Source organism: Nesoenas mayeri (assembly GCF_963082525.1).
Source record: "Nesoenas mayeri genome assembly, chromosome: 7".
In the NCBI taxonomy this organism is placed as follows: Eukaryota; Metazoa; Chordata; class Aves; order Columbiformes; family Columbidae; genus Nesoenas; species Nesoenas mayeri.
The window spans coordinates 4,415,394-4,435,471 of record NC_137551.1 but is presented as its reverse complement, the minus strand read 5'-3'; positions in this window follow the sequence as shown (position 1 = coordinate 4,435,471).

Sequence of the window (20,078 nt, the reverse complement as noted above, 5' to 3'; positions counted from 1 at the left end):
TAAAAGTTATTCTGAATTTCCTGAGTCATATTTGACTGTAACAATTTGGTGCTGTGACTCAGATCCAGTCCTCTGTGCTGCAGGATCCTGTCTCCAGGAAGGGCGCCCCCATCTATGGATGGTCCTGGGGCTGGGGTCCTGTGTCATAGACCCTGGATATCCGAACCAAAGATAAGTGAGCAAAAGAATAAAACTGCAGTTCCCCATAATCTCTGTGCACGGAGACCTGGGCGAAGACTCAGAAGAGTGTAAGTGAATCCATTTGGTCGGGAATCAAGAACCCGTAATTTTTGCGTGTGAAGAGCCAAACGAAGAAGTGGAATCCGTTTGGTCAGGAATCGAAAACCCGTAGTTTTCGCTTGCGAAGAGCCAAACGAAGTAAGTGAATCCGTCCGGTCGGGGAAGGGACCCGAAGTGTGAAAAGGCACTTTCGGAAGATGGGACAGGAGTCTCCATAGGCGATCCTACTCGGTTGGGTGGGAGTTGATTGTTTGTGTGAGAGTGAGAGCGTGACTGAGATGGAACCTGGTTCCGAAGTGAGTGCGGAGGTCTGTTAACCATGGTTCCAAAGTCCCTTGGCCGGTGAAGGACCGAAGCAATTCCTATAGGCTTTGTGGGTGAGTAATAGATCCAAACCCCCTTACAAAACAGCCTTATAAGAACAAGCAGGGACGAGTTAAATTAGGTTAAGGACCCAGAACCCTAGGAGAATGGGGCAAAAGAAGAGTAAATCTTCCGACCCCATAAGGGACACAAGTGTTAAATTACCTGAGATTCCACCAGATAGTCCCTTAGGTATCATGATAAAATTCTGGGACAATTACCCATCTAGAAAAGGAAATCAAGAGAAAAGATGATACACTATTGTATCGACGTTTGGGGCGGAAAACAGATCAGGAGGGACCATTTATATTGGCCAGTATTTGGATCATTTGAGGATTGGATTTGCCAAGTTTTAAATATCTATGTAAATAGTAAAGAACCGTTTAGCTTGGAAGAAAGCGAATATCCTAGTTTGTGGATTAGATCTGACACCAGAATTCATCTATTTACATTAAAAGAGAAAAAGAACAGAAGAAAAAGGGCTGGGAGATAGACAATTCACAATGATCACCCCCGCCCTATATCCCACCTCCGGCTGCATCTGCCTGTATTCCCCCTTCAAATTCTGATCCTCCTACCCCTTCGGTTCCCGAACCAATATACCCTAGCCTTGAGCACCCCCCATCCACTCCATTAGTAAGTGAAAATAAGAGAGTGACCAGGAGCCAAACTAGAGAAAGACCAGAGAATGTGTTATATCCCTTACGGGAAATTGCTATGGGAGGGCCACAGCCAGGGGTAGGGTTTGTATCAGTCCCCCTGAACTCAGGAGATGTAAGAGAATTTAAAAAGGAAATGGGGAACCTGCTAGAGGAACCTTTAGGGCTTTCTGAGAGATTTGATCAATTTCTGGGCCCAAACCTATATACTTGGGATAAAATGCAAGCAATTTTAAGAATTTTATTTACTATGGAGGAAAGGGATATGATTAGGAGAGCAGGAATGAAGAACTGGGACCAGAGACGTCAGCATGGTCCGGGCGCAGACACAAAATGGCTGCTTCGGCGGCCTAACTGGGACAATCAGAATCAAGACACAGAAATCATATGTCTGACTTACGAGATATGATAGTTCAGGGTATTAGGGAATCTGTCCCTAGGGGGCAAAATATTAAATAAAACCTTTAATGAACATCAGAAAAAGGATGAGACACCTACTGAGTGGCTGGAGAGATTAAGAAAGAGCTTACAACTATATTCAGGATTAGACCCCAAATCTCTGGTGGGACAAGCACTTCTTAAACACAGTTCATAGCAAAATCTTGGACAGATATTAGAAAGAAATTAGAAAAGAGTGAAGATTGGAAAGAAAGGGGTCTAGATGAATTATTGAGGGAAGCCCAAAAAGTATATGTACGGAGAGAAGAGGAGACTCAGAAAAAACAAGCTAGAATATTAGTTGCTGCTGTAAGAGAAGGACAAAAAGGAACCAGGGATCAAAGACCTAGGGTTTCCCAAGGGAACAGAGGACAGGGTACACTGGAGAGAAGAGAACAGGCCTTTCTAAAAGAAATAGAGTGCTTCTACTGTAAAAAGAAGGGACATTTACAGAGGCATTGTAAGAAACGTCAGCGTGATGAAAAGGTTTTTAAAGATTAGGGGGGTCAGGGGCTCTACTTGCTGGGGACCCAACGAAATCTTGAACCCTTGATAAAACTAAAACTGGGTCCCCAGCAACAAGAATTTGAGTTCCTAGTGGACTCGGGTGCAGAAAGATCTACGGTCCAAAGGATACCTTGGGGCTGTAAATAATCCCCAGATAGTATAAATGTAATCGGGGCAAAAGGGGAACCTTTTAAGGTGTCTCTAATTAAAAATGTAGAAATAGAAGCACCTAATAAATATGAAATAGGGATGTTTTTATTAGTCCCTGAAGCTGACTGTAATCTATTGGGAAGGGATTTGATGATTCAGTTAGGGATAGGTTTAGAAACAAAGGAACAACGTGTACAAGTAAAATTGTACACCCTTATGGTTGAGGATGAAAAACAGATAAATCCTGAGGTCTGGTATACTCCAGAATCAGTGGGAAAATTAGATGTAGAACCCTTTAAAGTTTCCATCCGGGATCCTGAAAAACCGATTAGAATAAAACAATACCCTGTCTCCTATGAGGGGAGAAAAGCTTTACAGCCGGTTATAAATAGACTTTCGGAACAGTGTTTACTTGAGCTGTGTATGTCACCACATAATACACCTATCTTACCAGTAAAGAAACCAGATAGGTCATATCGGCTGGTACAAGATTTAAGAGAAGTAAACAAAAGAGTGGTTACCCGATTCCCAGTAGTAGCAAATCCCTATGTGTTGCTAAATCAACAATCCCCAGAACACAAATGGTACAGTGTAATAGATTTAAAGGATGCCTTTTGGGCTTGCCCTTTAAAAGAAGAGTGTAGGGATTATTTTGCCTTTGAGTGGGAAAACCCTGATACACATAGAAAACAACAGTTAAGGTGGACTGTTTTACCCCACGGGTTTACAGAATCCCCCAACTTGTTTGGGCAAGCACTGGAGCATTTACTGGAGTGCTTTGAAACCCGCAAGGGGGTAGTTTTAATCCAATATGTGGATGATCTGTTAATTGCCGGAGAAGACATGGAAAGAGTTAGAGATGAAAGTATTAGACTACTAAATATCTTAAGCATAAAGGGATTGAAAGTATCGAAATCAAAATTGCAATTTGTAGAGGAAGAGGTTAAGTATTTAGGACACTGGCTGAGTCGGGGGAATAAGAAATTAGACCTTGATCGGGTTAACGGAATCTTGTCTTTGCAAGTGTCCCAGAATAAAAGACAAGTAAGACAACTTTTAGGACTGCTGGGGTACTGTAGGCAGTGGATTGAAAATTATAGCAGTAAAGTTAAATTTTCGTACGAAAAACTAACGAAAGATGGGTTGATAAAATGGAATCAGGAAGATGAGAAGCAGTTAAATGAACTAAAAGAGAATTTAGTAAATGCACCAGTACTAAACCTACCTGATATTCAGAAACCGTTTTATCTTTTTGTGAATACTGAAAATGGAACTCCTTGTGGGGTTTTAACTCAAGACTGGGCAGGACAACAGAAGCCAGTAGGATATTATTCTAAATTATTAGATCCTGTAAGCAGAGGATGGTCTACTTCTCTGCAAGCTATCGTAGCTACGGCTTTATTAGTAGAAAAAGCCCAGAAGGTAACTTTTGGAGTGGAATTGAAAGTATATACCCCCCATAACATAAGAAGTATATTGCAACAGAAGGCAGACAAGTGGCTAACTGAGAGCAGGTTGTTAAAATATGAAGGTATTTTACTGCATTCACCTAAACTTGAGTTAGAAACCACCAGCTTGCAGAATCCTGCTCAGTTTCTGTATGGAGAACCTGTAGAGGAGCTGTTACACGACTGGATAAAATTAATTGAAACACAGACAAAGATTAGAGAGGACTTAGTAGAAGAAGAGCCAAATGAAGGGGAGAAATTGTACATAGGTGGTTCCTCTCGAATAGTAAATGGACAACGAAAATTGGGATACGCTATCATAGATGGCGTTAGTTTTTAAGTTAGGGAGTCGGGACCCCTTGATAAAACCTGGTCAGCCAAAGCATGTGAGTTATATGCTTTAATGAGGACCTTACAGTTATTGAGGAATAAGAAGGGCGCAATATATACTGATTCTAACTATGCCTTCGGGGTAGTACATACATTTGGAAAAATCTGGGAAGAGAGAGGATTAATTCATGCACAAGGAAAAGGACAATTCATGAAGCATTAATGAAAGAAACCCTTAGTGCCTTGAGAGAACCTACAGAAATTGCAGTGGTGCATATAAAAGGGCACCAAAAGGGACCTAAATTGATGGTTAGAAGAAACAACTTAGCTGATGAAGAAGCAAGGAAGGCAGCATTGATGGTAGTGAAAAATCCCGAAGAAACAAACGAAACTCCTATTAAAAGTTTTACTAACCAAGAGAAGGAAAAATTACGACAGGTAGGGGCCAAGGAAGAGAATAATAAATGGACATTACCTGATGTTCGAGAAATATTCCCCAAAGGATTAGCTCAGAAGGTTATGATGAAATTACATGAACAAACACATTGGGGAACTCAAGCTTTAGTAGATCAGTTTGAGAATAAATATGTGTGGGGACATATGGGATAGACAAGAGAATCATAGAGGGATGTTTAACCTGCCAAAAGGTAAATAAACGACAATTAAGAGAAAGAGTACAGGAAGGAAGAGAAATAGATAAAAGACCTTTTGAAAGGGTGCTAATAGATTTTACAGAATTACCGAAAGTAGGAAGACATTGATATCTGCTAGTATTAGTAGATCATCTCACTTACTTTGTGGAAGCTTTTCCTGTAGCCAGGTGTACTGCTAAAACAGTTGTCAAAATCTTATTAGAAGAAATTGTAATAAATTTCGACTCGAAATTAAATTGAATAACAGAAATTTATTCCCGATAGATTTCAACACAATAAGCAAAAACAGCGCTGGGTGACCATGAGATTCACTTCTCCAGTGGCACGCGCAGGGAAAACCTTCTTCCAGCCTTTTATAGGGTCCCGGGCTCGATGCTCAGAGTGCCATGTCACTCATTCTTTCTGCGAATGTGTCCTCTATTGTCAGGCAGTTAATCTCCCTATCTTCTCACCTACCCCTGCCCCGCTCCCACCTTTAGAAGATTGAACATTTAAGGCAATTGCATAACAAAGGGCAGGGGCTTCCCATGTTGCACAATAATCCCTGAGCTTTTCCTTTTAAGAAGTGTTAATGAACAAACATCTCTAACTCAATAACCCCTGAGCGTTTCCTTTTAAGGAGCTTTAATGAACAAACATCTCTAACTCTTAGAGTTGTTTATTACAAAATCATTCCAAGATATGGCATAATCGCCATGATCGATTCAGATAGGGGGCCACACTTTACATCTAAAATTATTAAAGAAACAACAGAACTCCTCGGAACCAAATGGAAGTATCATACTCCATGGCATCCTCAGAGTTCTGGCAAAGTTGAGAGAATGAATGGGGAAATAAAGAAGCATGTAACTAAACTGATGATGGAAACACAAATGAATTGGGTGAAGTGCTTACCACTAGCCCTACTCTATATCCGAACCCAGCCACGGGCCGATACTGGCATTTCACCTTTTGAAATGATGTATGGAATGCCATATGACTTTGGGGTTCCAATAGAACATCCAAAGGTAGAAGACACCCCTTTGAGAGAATATATAATTGAATTAACAAAAAGAAGACAAGAATTAAGAAAGAAAGGGCTGGTGTCACAGCGACCCCCCTTAGACATAGCTATACATCAATTCCAGCCAGGGGATCAAGTATTAATATAAACTTGGAGGGAGAGCTCACTGGTCCCCCGTTGGGAAGGACCTTTTGTTGTTCTTCTCACCACAGATATTGCGATTCGCACAGCAGAATGAGGTTGGACTCATGAATCTCGGGTCAAAGGACCAATAGAGTCAACTATCGCTAGATGGACTGTCACATCTGAACCGGGAGACCTTTGAGTGAAAATAAAGAGGAACGATCTGGTGGGCGAATCACCCTGAGGGAATCGTAAGGAAATTTTAGAACTGGGAATATCAAATAGACATATGCAACATACCAAGATAAAGTGATTGTAATTGTTTTCCTTCTGTATATATATAGTAAAGAAAAGTGTTACTACCATTGCAGTTACAATAACATTTCCTGAGGGTTGTGTCTTGAATGTATGCAAGAGGAACTTAAAATAACTCGAACTACTGGCTGTATTGCTGGCAAGCTAGGACAACTTAAACTAGACTTTGAGGGCCAAGATTATTGGGATCAAAGGGGTTTTTGGGGAGCTCTTTAAGAAAGGAGTCAGAGAAGAACTACAAAGTTGTGGTCAGCCACTCCGAATAGTGTGTCAGAGAGTGGTTAAGATTCTTTGCAATCTATCCCCGATAAAAACTAGAGTGTGAAAATTTGTAATTATAAGATATGATGAACAGAAGTTCCTACTTGGGGCTCCTGAAGAATATCCTTGCTGCCGAGAAGATGGACTACCTCACCGCTGGCAGCAACCCAGCAGGCGAAGGAGGCAGAAGGGTAAAACAGTGGAGCATGTTAATCAGGTCGAATTCAATGTTGAGTTTACTACAGATGCTCAATGGGATTATCCATCCATTTTCCAAGAGCTTCCAAAGTGTGAAACCTGGCCATAATAAAGATTGTCCTGTAGCTCGACAGCAATACTGGGCCGTCAAACAAATGTCAAAAATTGGCTTAATTCTTCTTATAAGAATAGATGCAATATGTGGAAATAATCTTAATAATCCACATCAACCTTATGAATGGATCCTTCAAATTTTAATTAAGCGAAATATAACCACAGGATCTCCTAGTTTTTCTGTTCCTCTTTGTCAATTAGTGCCTACACTACCCTGTGTAAACCAGAAACCTTACTATTTTTGTCCTGCCTGTAATCCAGGAAAAAGTTAATGTAACTATCCTAATCATTAGTATTGTGCCTATTGGGGTTGTGAAACTATTGCATCCGCCTGGGGACCTCCAGTAAAGGATAAGTTTCTAACCACAACCTGGGGACCTTCAGGATGTAACTCTCCTCGACATGATTCAATAGGAGGAATGGTAGGGTTCAGTAATTGTAAATATTTAATACTCACAGTTTTACAACCAGAAGATCAAGGATGGCTAATGGGAAGAACCTGGGGAGTTAGATATTGGGAACCCGGAACGGACAGAGGGTGATTAATACAAATTAGTAAACAAGTAATTACCACACCACCACAAGCTGTAGGGCCAAATATAGTCACAAGAAAAGATAAAGAGAGGAAAAGCAAAGAAAATGGTACAGTTGTATCTCTCCTTAAGGAAATCTTGTCCCCGACGGAGAACCCTAATATAGATGAGGAGAAGACTCCTCTGTTCGAACTAATGCAGGCAGCCTACAAAACCTTGAATAATACTGACTTCGACATGACCAAATCCTGCTGGTTGTGTTATGATGTTAAATCTCCATTTTATGAAGGAATAGCCCTAAAGGGTACATATAAACTATCTAATACAAGAAACTACTGTAGGTGGGAACAAAAGAAGGTGGGAATCACTCTTCAACATGTAAGGGGACAGGGGACATGCCTAGGAAAAGTGCCACCTACAAGAAAAAAGCTTTGTAGTTATACAATAGACACAACAATGATAGCTTCACATAAATGGGTAATACCAGAAACAGGTGGATGGTGGATATGTTCCAGAACAGGATTAACCCCATGTGTATTACTGAGAGTGATTAACAGCAATACTGAATTTTGTATTCAAGTTTTAGTGGTCCCATGAATACTTTATCACTCTGAGGAAAGTATGTATATGCACTGGAGTACTGAAAATCATAAGATCCAGAAGAGAGAACCTATAACAGCTATTACCATAGCCACATTAATAGGCTTAGGTGTAACCGGCGCTGCAATGGGGATATCCTCTTTAGTTCACCAACAACAAGGTTCTACCTCTCTCCGAGCAGCTGTAGATGAAGACTTAGAAAGGATTGAGAAATCTATTTCTTATCTTGAGAAATCCTTAACTTCCCTCTCTGAGGTAGTCTTACAAAATCAAAGAGGGTTAGACTTATTATTTCTACAGCAAGGAGGGGTATTTGCAGCTCTAGGAAAAGAATGCTGCTTTTATGCTGACCACACAGGAGTCGTACGAGACTCCTTAGCAAAGTAAGAGAAGGGTTGGCACAAAGGAAGCGAGAGAGAGAAGCTCAGCAAGGATGGTTCGAATCTTGGTTTATTCAATCACCCTGGCTAACGACCTTGATTTGCACTCTATTAGGGCCTTTGATAATATTAATATTAGTTTTGACTTTTAGACCATGTATTCTCAATAAGTTCTTAACCTTTGTTAAAAATAGAATCAATATAGTACAACTCATGGTATTAAGACAACAGTATTTGGAAAAAGGTGAAAATGATCCTATCTTAAATGCAGCACAAGAAGCTGTAACACAGTTTGATCAGCAAATTAAAGGATAAAAAGAAAGGGTGGATTGTTATAAATTGCATAACTAAATTTGCTAATCAAACCAGGAATATGTTAGCGGTTAAGGATTATGTAGATGTTAAACTGCCATAGTTTGTCACATTCTGCTGTTGCGAGTTTTGGGGGGAAAATGTTGCAAGTTTTGGCGGGAAAGATGTTGTGTGCTCATGGGGAGGGGGATCTGCTTTGCTGTGCGAGGACAGCATAGCAACCCAGATAACCAATCAGGAAGAAGATCGGGGGTGTGTACTTACAGACCGTATAAAACCACTTTTTCTTCTGTAACCAATTTGCGTGCCTTGGGTGGAGCAGTGACTGCCCGGCTGCCCAGCGCTGTTTTGCTCATTTATCTTTAATAAAAGTTATTCTGAATTTCCTGAGTCATATTTGACTATAACAGAAACCACTGCTAAATTTGGGTGGGAACCCACCAATCTTGGTCAAAAAAAAAGCCTCTGGAGGCTTCATGTCCCTGCACTCTCTTTATTCCTCTCCCCCCTGCCCCACCTCTCCCATGGCCCCCCCACCCCTCAGGAGACTGAGGGGTGACCTCATTCATGGTTGTCAATATGGAAAGGGTGAGTGTCAGGAGGGTGGAGCCAGGCTCTTCTCAGTGACAACCAGTGATAGGACAAGGGGCAATGGGTTCAAACTGGAACACAGGAGGTTCCACTTAAATTTGAGACGAAACTCCTTCTCAGGGTGACGGAACACTGGAATGGGCTGCCCAGGGGGTTGTGGAGTCTCCTTCTCTGCAGACATTCAAACCCGCCTGGACACCTTCCTGTGTAACCTCATCTGGGTGTTCCTGCTCTGGTGGGGGGATTGAACTGGATGAGCTTTTGAGGTCCCTCCCAATCCCTCACATTCTCTGATTCCGAGAGCTCTCCAGGCTTCTCCTCTTCCCCCCGAGGCTGCCATTTCCCCTTTGCCCTCTGCCCCCCTAAAGAAAAGACTTGCCCAGGGTGTGAACAAACATGGCTTCTTTTGGGGGAAACCCATGGGGTAAACTTGTAAAACATGACTGGGGCCAGAGCAGCAGAGGGATGAGTTCTCCTGCGGGCAGCAGGAGAAGCCAGGAGTGACCCTGTCTTCTCAGCCTGCCCAGGGCACTCCCTGTGCCAAGGCCACCAAGAGACTGGGCTTGTTGATCCATCTTTGATCAAAGACAGCCATTTTCCTCAGGAGAGCTGCGCCTCCCCCTGGCTTTGCAGGGCCAGCAGCAGCACAGTGCTCGCAGGGTCCCTTGTGATGTTGGCTGCCCCCTTGCAGATTGCAGGATGAGGATGGTCTGAGCTGCCATGAAACGGACTGAGAGGTCGGTGTCTTTCTCCAAGGGCCGGAGGGCTGTGAAAGAAAGGAGATGAAAGCCCCCTGTCAGCAGAGACCCCCTGGCATCCCCTCCAGAGCATGCCAGAGCCACCTGTCTCTTTCCCTAGCCAGGAAAAGACAGTGGGACAAAGGCATCAGCTGGACACTGCTGCTCCAAATGCCCCTGAGGTGCTCTCCTGTCCCCAAAACATTTTCCTGGAGCAGGGCAAGGCATGGCAGCACCCATCCCAGCTCTGTTCTCATCCTCACCAACACTGCTGCTTCTCACCATTGCAGATGTTATGCAGCTTCTCCTCACTTTGGTCCTGCAGGTGCCGTGCAGCAAGCCCTAGGCAGAGAGCTCCCGTCAGACCTCCTGCTTCCCAGCATACTGCCAGTGGTACAGCCCCCAGCCCCGCCAGCCCAGCAGCACAGCCTCCTCCTCCTCAGGAGGGCTGACTCCAGGGAAGAACAGGACTGGAGCTGGGGTAGCACTGAGCAAGGCTGCCACCAAGCTCACTTGCATGGGCAGGGCTGGGAGAGGGAAAGCCAGAGCCTGTGTGTGCCTCGGCCCTGCATGGGGCAGCTGGGGATCTGGCAGCCACAGTGCAAGCGGCAGAGGAACAAGCTGAGATGACTCAATGTGAGTGATAGAGCATAGTTCACTTTATTGGTCCAGGGTACACCTATTTATACAGATAACAATAATTATGCCTACCAGTCACTTATTGATTGGTTTAAGCGCTAAAGGTTACATTTGCATAGCCCTCCGCCTCAAAGTTGTTACAATGCTCTGTCAAGGTCGCAGTGTCCTTGCCAGTTCTGCTGCAATCAGCAGCTTCTACCATGGCCTAGTCTGGCTACTTATGCTAAGTTTGTTAGAACAGGCTCTGCTTGTGCAACTGTTCTGTAGATCCACGTCCTCTATCCTTTAGCCATTCCCCAACAATTCTCCCTTTTTCTTTTTGTATGAGCAGAGCTTGCACTATCATGCGCTCAAGCATTTTTCTAATACACAAAAGAGCACAACTTGAACACAACAATCCAACAATCACTATAAGCAGAACAAACAACATACTTTGCAAAAAACTTTTAAGCCATTTCTCCAGCCCCAGCCAATTCGTCAGTCTTTCTAAGCCAAAAAACCCTACATCCCTTTTAATCTTTTGAGAATGGTCCATAAGTTATTGAATATCTTTATGAATCGATCTCGACTTATCTTCTAAGTCCATACAACAAAGACCGTCAAACTCTTCACATCCGTGCCCGTGGGCTAAAAGCAGAAAATCAATGGCCATGTGGTTTTGCAAGACAGCATGCTGCACTTCACTCATGCTTTCGGCCAAGTCTGAGAGTACCCTACTGGTGAGATTGGCTTGTTTTACTACCCAACAGGACAGTGTCTCTAAGTTTCTATGTGCTCGGGTGGCAGCAACGCCTGGGGTAAAGAAGGACGCGAATATCACTTCCCATTTATTCCAGAGTTGCACATCATCGTCAAAGGTGTTATCAAGGGTCTGTGCAAGCTCTCTTTTCCATCTCACCGGGTTCGATTTGTTTGCGTGATGATGTGGTAAAGCAAGACTAAGTCGACCAATCATGCATGGACCTCCTATTATTTGGGCTGGGATACCATTCCAGGCACAGTTGCTACGAATAAGAAACCACCCCACAGGTAGACGTTTAGGGAAATGGGAGACACCAGCTGGGTGACTCTTATTATTCAGGACCTTTTGACATCACTGGTTCTCCCATTGTGTCTCATTACCTATTGGGGAGACTGGAGTCAAGGTAAGGCTGCAGTACCAACTTCCTACTGCGCAGCTGTTTTTTGAGCTGTTAAGGAATATACAGTAGGAAGCGCTTAAGGAGTCTACTAGTTCAATTTCCTGTGGCTCAGGACCATCAGGAAGCTTCTGCCAGTCTACAGGTTGGTTGAGAAAGTCTTGGAGCCTGTATCAGGTCTCTTCCTAGCTCCCATACTGCCTCTACCAACATTGCCTGCAGCCCTACTGGCACTCTGCTCATGCGTTCTAACATCTGCTCTATCGTGGCATCTCCTGGCAGTGTTAGTATGATAGCTTTTGTAGATTGATTTGTATTTTCTAGAACACACTGTCTCAATAAGGCTGGCTTCATCCGTTCCTGTACATCTGACTGTTCTATTGCCGACACCACGCGATCAACAAACTGCACGAAGGTCTCCTTTTTGCCCTGCTTGATTGCCATATATGACGGAGCGGGGGGGTAGTCCTAACTGCTGCTATAGCTAACCGCGCTGTTCGCATCACTTCTAGACAAATATCTGGCCCTAGTTCGAGTTGTGCATCTTACAGTGACGAATCTACCTGTCCCCATTAGCGGCTCAGCGGTCACTCCATAGAGAGGGTCACCCTGATGCCAAGGCTGGTGAACAGACATTTCACAGAAACACTGCCAGTGCGCTTGCCACAGCAATAGCTGTGACTGAGTCATAATCATTCTACAAATCCCCCTAATATCTTCTTGACATAACAGGCTTCCTCCCCATATGTAATTTAATAACTGCTTTGTGGGCTCACCATGGAAACCAGACTCATTCACTGTACCCCATAACTGAGACAACAACTTCCAGTTTATAAGGTTATGCGTTCCATACATATTTCCATCACCTGCTGTTTCAAACCTTACCGGGAACGCCATATTTTCAGAAATATCACGAACAACACTGCACTGTTTTTTCTCAGCGGCTTGTCTAATGATTTTCCTCCAATCCACAAGGGCCACCCCCGGGCGCCCCGACAAGGCTGGAGACACAACTGGGCAAGTGCCGCCCTGCCCCATGTTGGTGTGGCACTCCGGCTCCTCCCCCTCCTCCACCTCCGGGGGCAGGGGAGCAGAAGGCCTGATGGGACAAGCCCACGGAGGCACCTGAGGAGGCCCTGCCCCCGGCGCTCCACCATCCCTATTAACTGGGATAGGACGCCCAGTAGCAGGGACAGGAATATGATAATTCCCGATAGATAAACGACCTGCCACGGCAGCGTCACCCCCCAAGCATTCGGTAGTTACTGCGGCTAAATTTTTCTCTAACTGATATCGCTTAATATTGTTAACTACTTCCCGCCACGGTTTCATAAGCTTTTTCGCGGATTCATCTTCATCTATTACCATATCCCATAACACATCACCTAATTTTCGCCATTCGCTAACATCAAAAAGGGAATCAGGGTTTTGAAAACACCCCCCCACCCTTCCCAACGCTACTAATCCCAATAACTGTTTGATACAATCTACCCACTGCTTTTCTAAAAAGTGTTGCAATAAATCTAGAGCTACCTCGAGATCCATGTTGCCGGCACTGTGCTCCCCTGATTAAGGCACCGTATCGCTTCTTTACACTCGCTGATGCTCCCCTGATTAAGGCACCAGTCGCTGATGCTCCCCTGATTAAGCCACCAGTTGCAGCCTTGTCCAGCAGCCCTTGCAGACGGCGAACTCCTTTCGGACAGTTCAGGCCTTCGGAACGACACGCCACATCACCAGCGTTCAGTCGATCTTGGCCCTCCGCTCGCTGCTACCGGTGCTTCTCTGCATCCGCCGCTCCACGAGGGGACCGCTTTTTCTCAGGTCCCTGTTTGGGCTCCACTTGCGAGTGGTGGAGGAACAAGCTGACACGACTCAATGTGAGTGACAGAGCATAGTTCACTTTATTGGTCCAGGGTACACCTATTTATACAGATAACAATAATTATGCCTACCAGTCACTTATTGATTGGCTTAAGCGCTAAAGGTCACATTTGCATAGCCCTCCGCCTCAAAGTTGTTACAATGCTCTGTCAAGGTCGCAGTGTCCTTGCCAGTTCTGCTCCAATCAGTAGCTTCTACTGTGGCCTAGTCTGGCTACTTATGCTAAGTTTGTTAGAACAGGCTCTGCTCGTGCAACTGCTCTGTAGATCCACGTCCTCTATCCTTTAGCCATTCCCCAACGCCACAGGGCTGCTGCTTGCGGCCAGGGCAGTGGTTGTGACTGGGCCCAGGCTATCAGAAGAGGGATCCTGGGGCTGTGGCTCACCAGTGAACCTGGTGGCGTCCTCTCACGTGGTGACCTGAGCATCCTTCAAGTACAGCATGCTCTGTTGCAGGTATTCTTCTGCCCTGCTCCTGTCCTGCAGCAGCTGGAAAGAGCACAAAAGCACGGGGTTGACAACGGACCGTCCCCAGTCAGCCAGACTAATCCCTCCTCCCAGCACCCGCTTCCATCTTCCCCCCTGAGCCGTTCCTGTCACCCAGCCAGGAGGCCTGTGAGGCTGAGGTCCACAGAGAGCCATAGAGAGATAGTGCCTGGAGGTCCCGAGACTCCTCTGTCCTACTATCAGGGCCCAGATGGGCCAGGGACTCCTTCAGCAGCCTGGAGGGCATGGAAGGGAGAAGAGCCTGGAGAAGAGCCCCTGGGGTTTCCGTGCTAGATGGCAGCAAAGGAGGATACAGCTCCAGGCTCTGGTTTCTGGGCTTGGGCAGGGCAGGGGAGGCACAAGTGCACAGCCTTCAGCACAGGCAGCCCTCATCCAGCCAGTGCCCTGCGGGTGGAAGGTTGTTCTCACCAAGCACTCTCCAGTCCTCCATGCCTGCTGCATCTGGGTCAGGTACTTGAGCTGTTTCTGCTGCAGGAACTTTGCAGCAGCTAGGAGGGCTTCCTTGGAGACTTGCAGAGAAGCATAGGCTGGGAGATGGCACCACAGCCCAGGGAAGGAGACCCTTTCTCTTGGCCAGGCTCAAAGCTATTCCCAGCCTATTAGGGGTGGTGGAGGACCGAGTCTGAACTGGACTCAATGCCTGAGGTGGGGACACAGGGCAGCCACCATCTTGGGTATCTTCTGCTGCCAGCCAGCAGAATAGAGATTCTTGAGAGCTGCTGAACTGCCACCAGGGCTGGGGGCAGCCTGAAGGGCAGAGGAGGTGAGGGCCCACAGCTGCAGGCAGCAAGGGCTGGAGTCCCAGAGACCCCAGGGCAGGATGGAGCCAGCAGCACCTCCCACGGGCATCCCCCAGCAGGACACTTGGCTCCCCAGCCAGGGCTGCCTCAGCTCCTTCATGCCCAGGCTGTGGGTGGGCAGAGCTTTGATGCTGGGATGCAGGGCCAGACCCCTTCCAGCTGCATCTCCCTTCCCACTGCTCTCCCTGTCCCAGGCTGGGGAACAAGCTGGCTCTTCACCCCTTGTAAGTGCTGCACACCTCTGCACAGACCAAGGTCACTGGTGCAATGCAAGGGACCTGGGTGAGCAGGGCTTCATTCCTGGGGCCATCCTGCTCTCTGGGAGCTGGGACACGCCCTGTCCACAACAGCTGGGGGTCTCTGGGGGACAGGGATGAGGGCTCAAAGCCCTGGCCTCCCACACCTGTAGGGACTCAAGTGTGGGGTGGCCTTGGGCTGCTGCTGAGCCCTGCTGGACCAGGCAGGGATGTATGGGAAACAGCTGTGCCAGGTTCTCCGGCCCAGCTTATCGTGGCTCTGCAGGGGCCCTTCCTCTGAGCTGTGCTGGAGCAGGGCTGAATGGGAGAGTGGGTCTGGGAGGGGACCCCAGCTCCCCATCCACCTCTGCAGCCAGGGGGAGGAGGAAGGCAGTGGTGGCACCAGTGCAGGGAAGGAGGGGAGCGGTGGGACCCTGAGCTGACACAGATTCCCAGACTCTGACATCCAGCAGCGCTTGCCCCGCAGGCACAGGGCATCCCTGTGGTGTCAGCATGCCCTCCCCTGTGACACCAGTTGCTTGTCACTGCACCTTGGCCATGCGCTCCATCTAGTCATTCCTGCAGAAGAACAGTGGCAACAAGACCCTCTGCACTTGCTTCTTCATCTTTCTCTTGCTTGTCCACACTATAGTCTTCATCAGTTCTTGGAAGAGGCTGATGGAGAGCTCCTGCACCTGGCTGGATTCCTCTAGGGTGGAGGAAAGGGGGACTTGAGCAACAGCTGCTCCCTACCCACAGTGAGCAAGGACATCAGCGTGACTGTTGTGAGAGAAGATGCTCTGGGGTCCTATCCTGAAAAAAGGAGCTGCGGTTGAACAGCCCTGAGCCCGTTCAAGGGCATGCAAGAAATTTCCATAAGGTGGTAGAAACCTGTGCCCCTGAGTGCTCCCATTGTCACTCAGCATTTGCCACCAGCCAGAGCAGGCACAGCAGTGCGGAGTTCCCCAGGGACAGGCTGAGGAGGAGAGCAGGCTCACCCTTGGCAAAGCCTCTGGGTCACACACCATGGGGCTGGGCTGGCACCCAGCACAGGGTCTCAGGTTGCCTGGAGGCATCAGCATGTCAGGGAGAAGCTGTGCTGGGCTGCAGAGCCCAGGGGAGCGAGGAGTGCTGACTGCAGGGCTGGGCTGATGGGCACATTTCCTTGCAGTGTGCCCGTCATCATGGCTCAGGCTCCTGCAGCAGCCTTACATTGTTGAAGTGTGGCAGGAGCTTCTCTGTCTGCTCCAGAGTGATGGAGCTGGCCTCCTTCCTCCTCATATAACCCAGCATGTTTCTGATGACAAGTAGGGCCTTCATCTGGATATCTTCAGGGGCATACTGCAGGGTGTCCATGATGTCTTCCAACAGGACCTCCATTTTGCTTTTCTGTATGAAATGCACCATTTCCTTTGTATGGAGCAGCCAAAGACCACCCTGGCCAACATGCACTGGTCACTGAGCACCAGCCTCCCATCCATCTTCCCGACTGTGGGCACAAGAATTGCTGTAGCAGCCTCCTGGCCAGTGGGAGCCACGAGTGCACTGATGGGGAAGGTGAGGATAGCAGGGAGAGGGAAGGGAGGGCAGGAGAGCAAAGACAGGGGAGCTGTTTGGAGCCGTCACCCCGCCTCCAGACTCCCATCCAAGGCCAGCCATCACATTATCCACTGCCCCAGGCCCAGGCTGCGAGCCTGGCTCCACTTGATTGTGCCCCACTCACTGCCTCAGGTCCCTGCAACAGCGTGACGAGGCCTTGTAGCACCAGCGACAGCATGTCCATCCTTGCATGCCTCAGAGACATCCAGGCATCGTACAGAACAGCAAAATCCTCTGATGTGATGTTGCCGGCGGCCAGCAGCTGAAATAAAGATGACAGTGAGTCACTGGCAGAACCTTCAGGGCTCTACACACCATGGTGGCTCCTGGTTCCCACCGGTAGCTCAGGGCAAGGTCACTGGGGCCAGGCAGCCCATCCTGAGGGCAGCTCTGCCTGTGGAGGACTGCTTGGCCAGCCCTGTGCCCTCCACCATCTTTGTTGGCTCCCCCTGTCCTCTGACCATCACACCTCTGAGGAGCAACCCAACAGCGTTTTTGGGCAGATGGAAGGACAGAGAGCACACACGGCTCAGCAGCTGAGCAAGGCCTGGTCTGGTCACTCACAGCCAGGTGCAGGATGCACATGTCCTCTCTGGCACTGCTCAACATCCCTCCTTCATGCTGGCACGCAAGTTTGCTGGGCAGCTCCCTCAAGACCTTCTCCAAAGTCTGCAGCAAGGAGAACATGGCATCCCACACGGCCAGGACAGCACTGCAAGCCAGAGCATTCCGTCAGCACGGCTGCCTCGGCCACAGCACTGGGCTTGGGCCAGCCTTGCAGACCCAGGGCTCTGGTGACTGGTACCTGTCATGTCTTGGGGAGAACTTCAAGAGACTCATCACCACTTCCCTGGGGCACTGGTTTGTCAGCACAAGAAGGAGCTGTTTTGTGCTGTGCAGTGCTGGCACCAGGTGGATGCGCTGCCAGTTTCTGTGGATGCCACTCATGATCTTTGGCAGCTGGAGGGGACATAGGTGAGGATGGTGCTGCCACTGGAGCGCAGCCATTTTCCCAGCTGCTGCCACTGAAACTACTGCCCTTCCCATCCCTCTCTGCTGGTTGAAAGGAGTTTTAGGTGCCCAAAAGATCAGGGAGTGGGAGAGAAGGATAGAGTGATAGGGGAAGGGAGGGAAGGAGGAGGGAGGGAAGAACAACCCTTGAAAAGGCTTCTGGGCAGGGCAACACTGCCACAAGCTGCTTACGTCTGTCAGCTAGGAGTCAGGGTCTCTCATGGCCTCATCCAGCATGCTTCTGGCCCCCACCTTGTCATTAATACTGGTGTCCATCATGGCTTCAGTGGCCGTGAGGAGGACATCTGTCCTTTCAAAAGGCTGGAGGTAGTCTCGAAAAACCTAAGGGAGGAAGGCAAGAAGAAATGTCACAGCGAGCACGCTGACAGTGCGGCTTAGCTAAGCCATGCGAGTACTGTGTGGAGAGATGTCTGGCAGTACTGTCAGCAGTGCCCGCAGGAAAGCTGGCAACAGGGGCTGCAGCCACTGGAGGGGGGAGGATGAGAGCAGAAGGTCCTCAGGGTGACAGAGGAGGGTTGGCCTCAGAGGGACACTGTGCTTGCCCTGTGGAGAACCAGGGCTCGCTGGTGTGTCCAGGAGGTCTGGAGCTGCTGCTGGGACACTGGAGTGCCACCCCTGATTAGTTCCTGCTCAGGGACAGCAGGAACCCTCCTCTCAGCAAGGACAGTGAGGCGATGCCAGCCCTGCTGATTCTGAATCCCTTTGCTCATACAAGTCCCTTGCTGATGCCATGGACAAGAGGCCCACCAAGGTGGGAGCTCATTACCATGGTAATGGTGCTGGTTCTGGTCGAAGAAAGCCAGGAGGAGTTCTTGGCTTCCAAAAGCCTTGGGAACTGTGCATTATCCTCTGGTAGTGTCCTGCCTAAATGGTGGGGAAATACAGAAGAGTTGGTCAGACACAGTATCTTTGCGAAGAAGCTTCCTAAGTGGTCCAAAGAGCTTGGAACTGGGGGTGTCTTAGAAGGGAGGTTATGACCCACAGGCTGGGGAGGAGGTGGTGGACAGAGGTGTAAAGCAAAGGTGGGCAGGCGATGGGAACAAGATGGGAATGTTCCTCAGGAATGATGGGCAAAGATCAGGAGAAAGGACGGTTTCTTGCTACAGGCACTGGAAGGATGAGCCGGCATGATGCCTGGCTGGATCTGCTCTTCACTGACAGGGAAGAAGGGGGTTGGGGATGTGGAGGCTGCAGCTACAGGGCCCGTGTTACAGCCAGGTCTGAGATCCTGGGAGGAGTGAGGAAGTAGAGCAGCACAGAACACATCCTGGACTTGAGGTGAGCATTCAGTTTCTGCAGCAAAATGACAGAGCTGGGATCCTACAGAAAGCAGCTCTGAAGGGCAAAGGAGGTCAGCAAAGCTGTCCAGAATTCATGGACAGCCTCCGGCAAGCACAAGAACAGTCCATTGCAATGCTCAGGGAAACAAGCAGACAGGAGATGTGTATATGTGGAGGGCCACAGCCCAGCACAGGTTCTCTTACCTCTGCTGCAGGATGAATCTCAAGAGGTGGTAAAGAGCATCCAAAGCTGCACAGCTGGTTTCTTGGCCCTTGCAAGAGCTGAGAAGGATGAGACATCCCAGCAGCTGTCCCAGGATGGGGATGTTGATGTCCTGGTAGCAGGCAGGCCTGACCTTCTCTCTTGCAAAGGGGCGCCAGGCCTGTGTGAAGAAGGCAGAACACCCGCAATGCTGAGGGACAGCACCTTGGGCCAAAGCTGTGAAGCCAAGAGTCTGCCTGGGCTGGATTGCCCGGTGAGTCAGAGCTTTGCCAGGCCCTGCTGGCTCCGGCTCCCAGAGCCGCTGGAGCTTGGCATCACCCCTGCACAGGGAGAACTGCCAGGCTGGGGTTCCCACCATGCTGCTGGGGCAGTGCTGTCCTGCACAGGGCTGGGGGCAGAGCTGGCTCCTGGCAGAGAGGGGACTGGGGACAGCAGAGCATGGGGAAAGCAGGGACGAAAAGCCCAGCTTCAGAGCCTTGCTGAGTGCCCTAACCTCCAGCCCGGCTTGCCTCACAGGCACCTCCATGCTGCTCTGGTGTGCAGGGAAGGGGAGACGGCCTGGCTGCAAAGTGCCTGGCTCCTTACCTCCAGTGAGGACCAGCTGGCCAGCAAATAGCTCAGCACCCCAATCCTCCCCACAGCCCTGTCATGCACCGCCACGCTCGGGGACTTGGTGAAGCTCAGCAGCGTCTGGGAGGAGAGAAGCAGCTGGTGTGCCCTGGGAACTGATGGCCAGTGCCAGCAGAAGCAGTACTTCTGATCTCCCAACTGGACTTGTGCAGGCA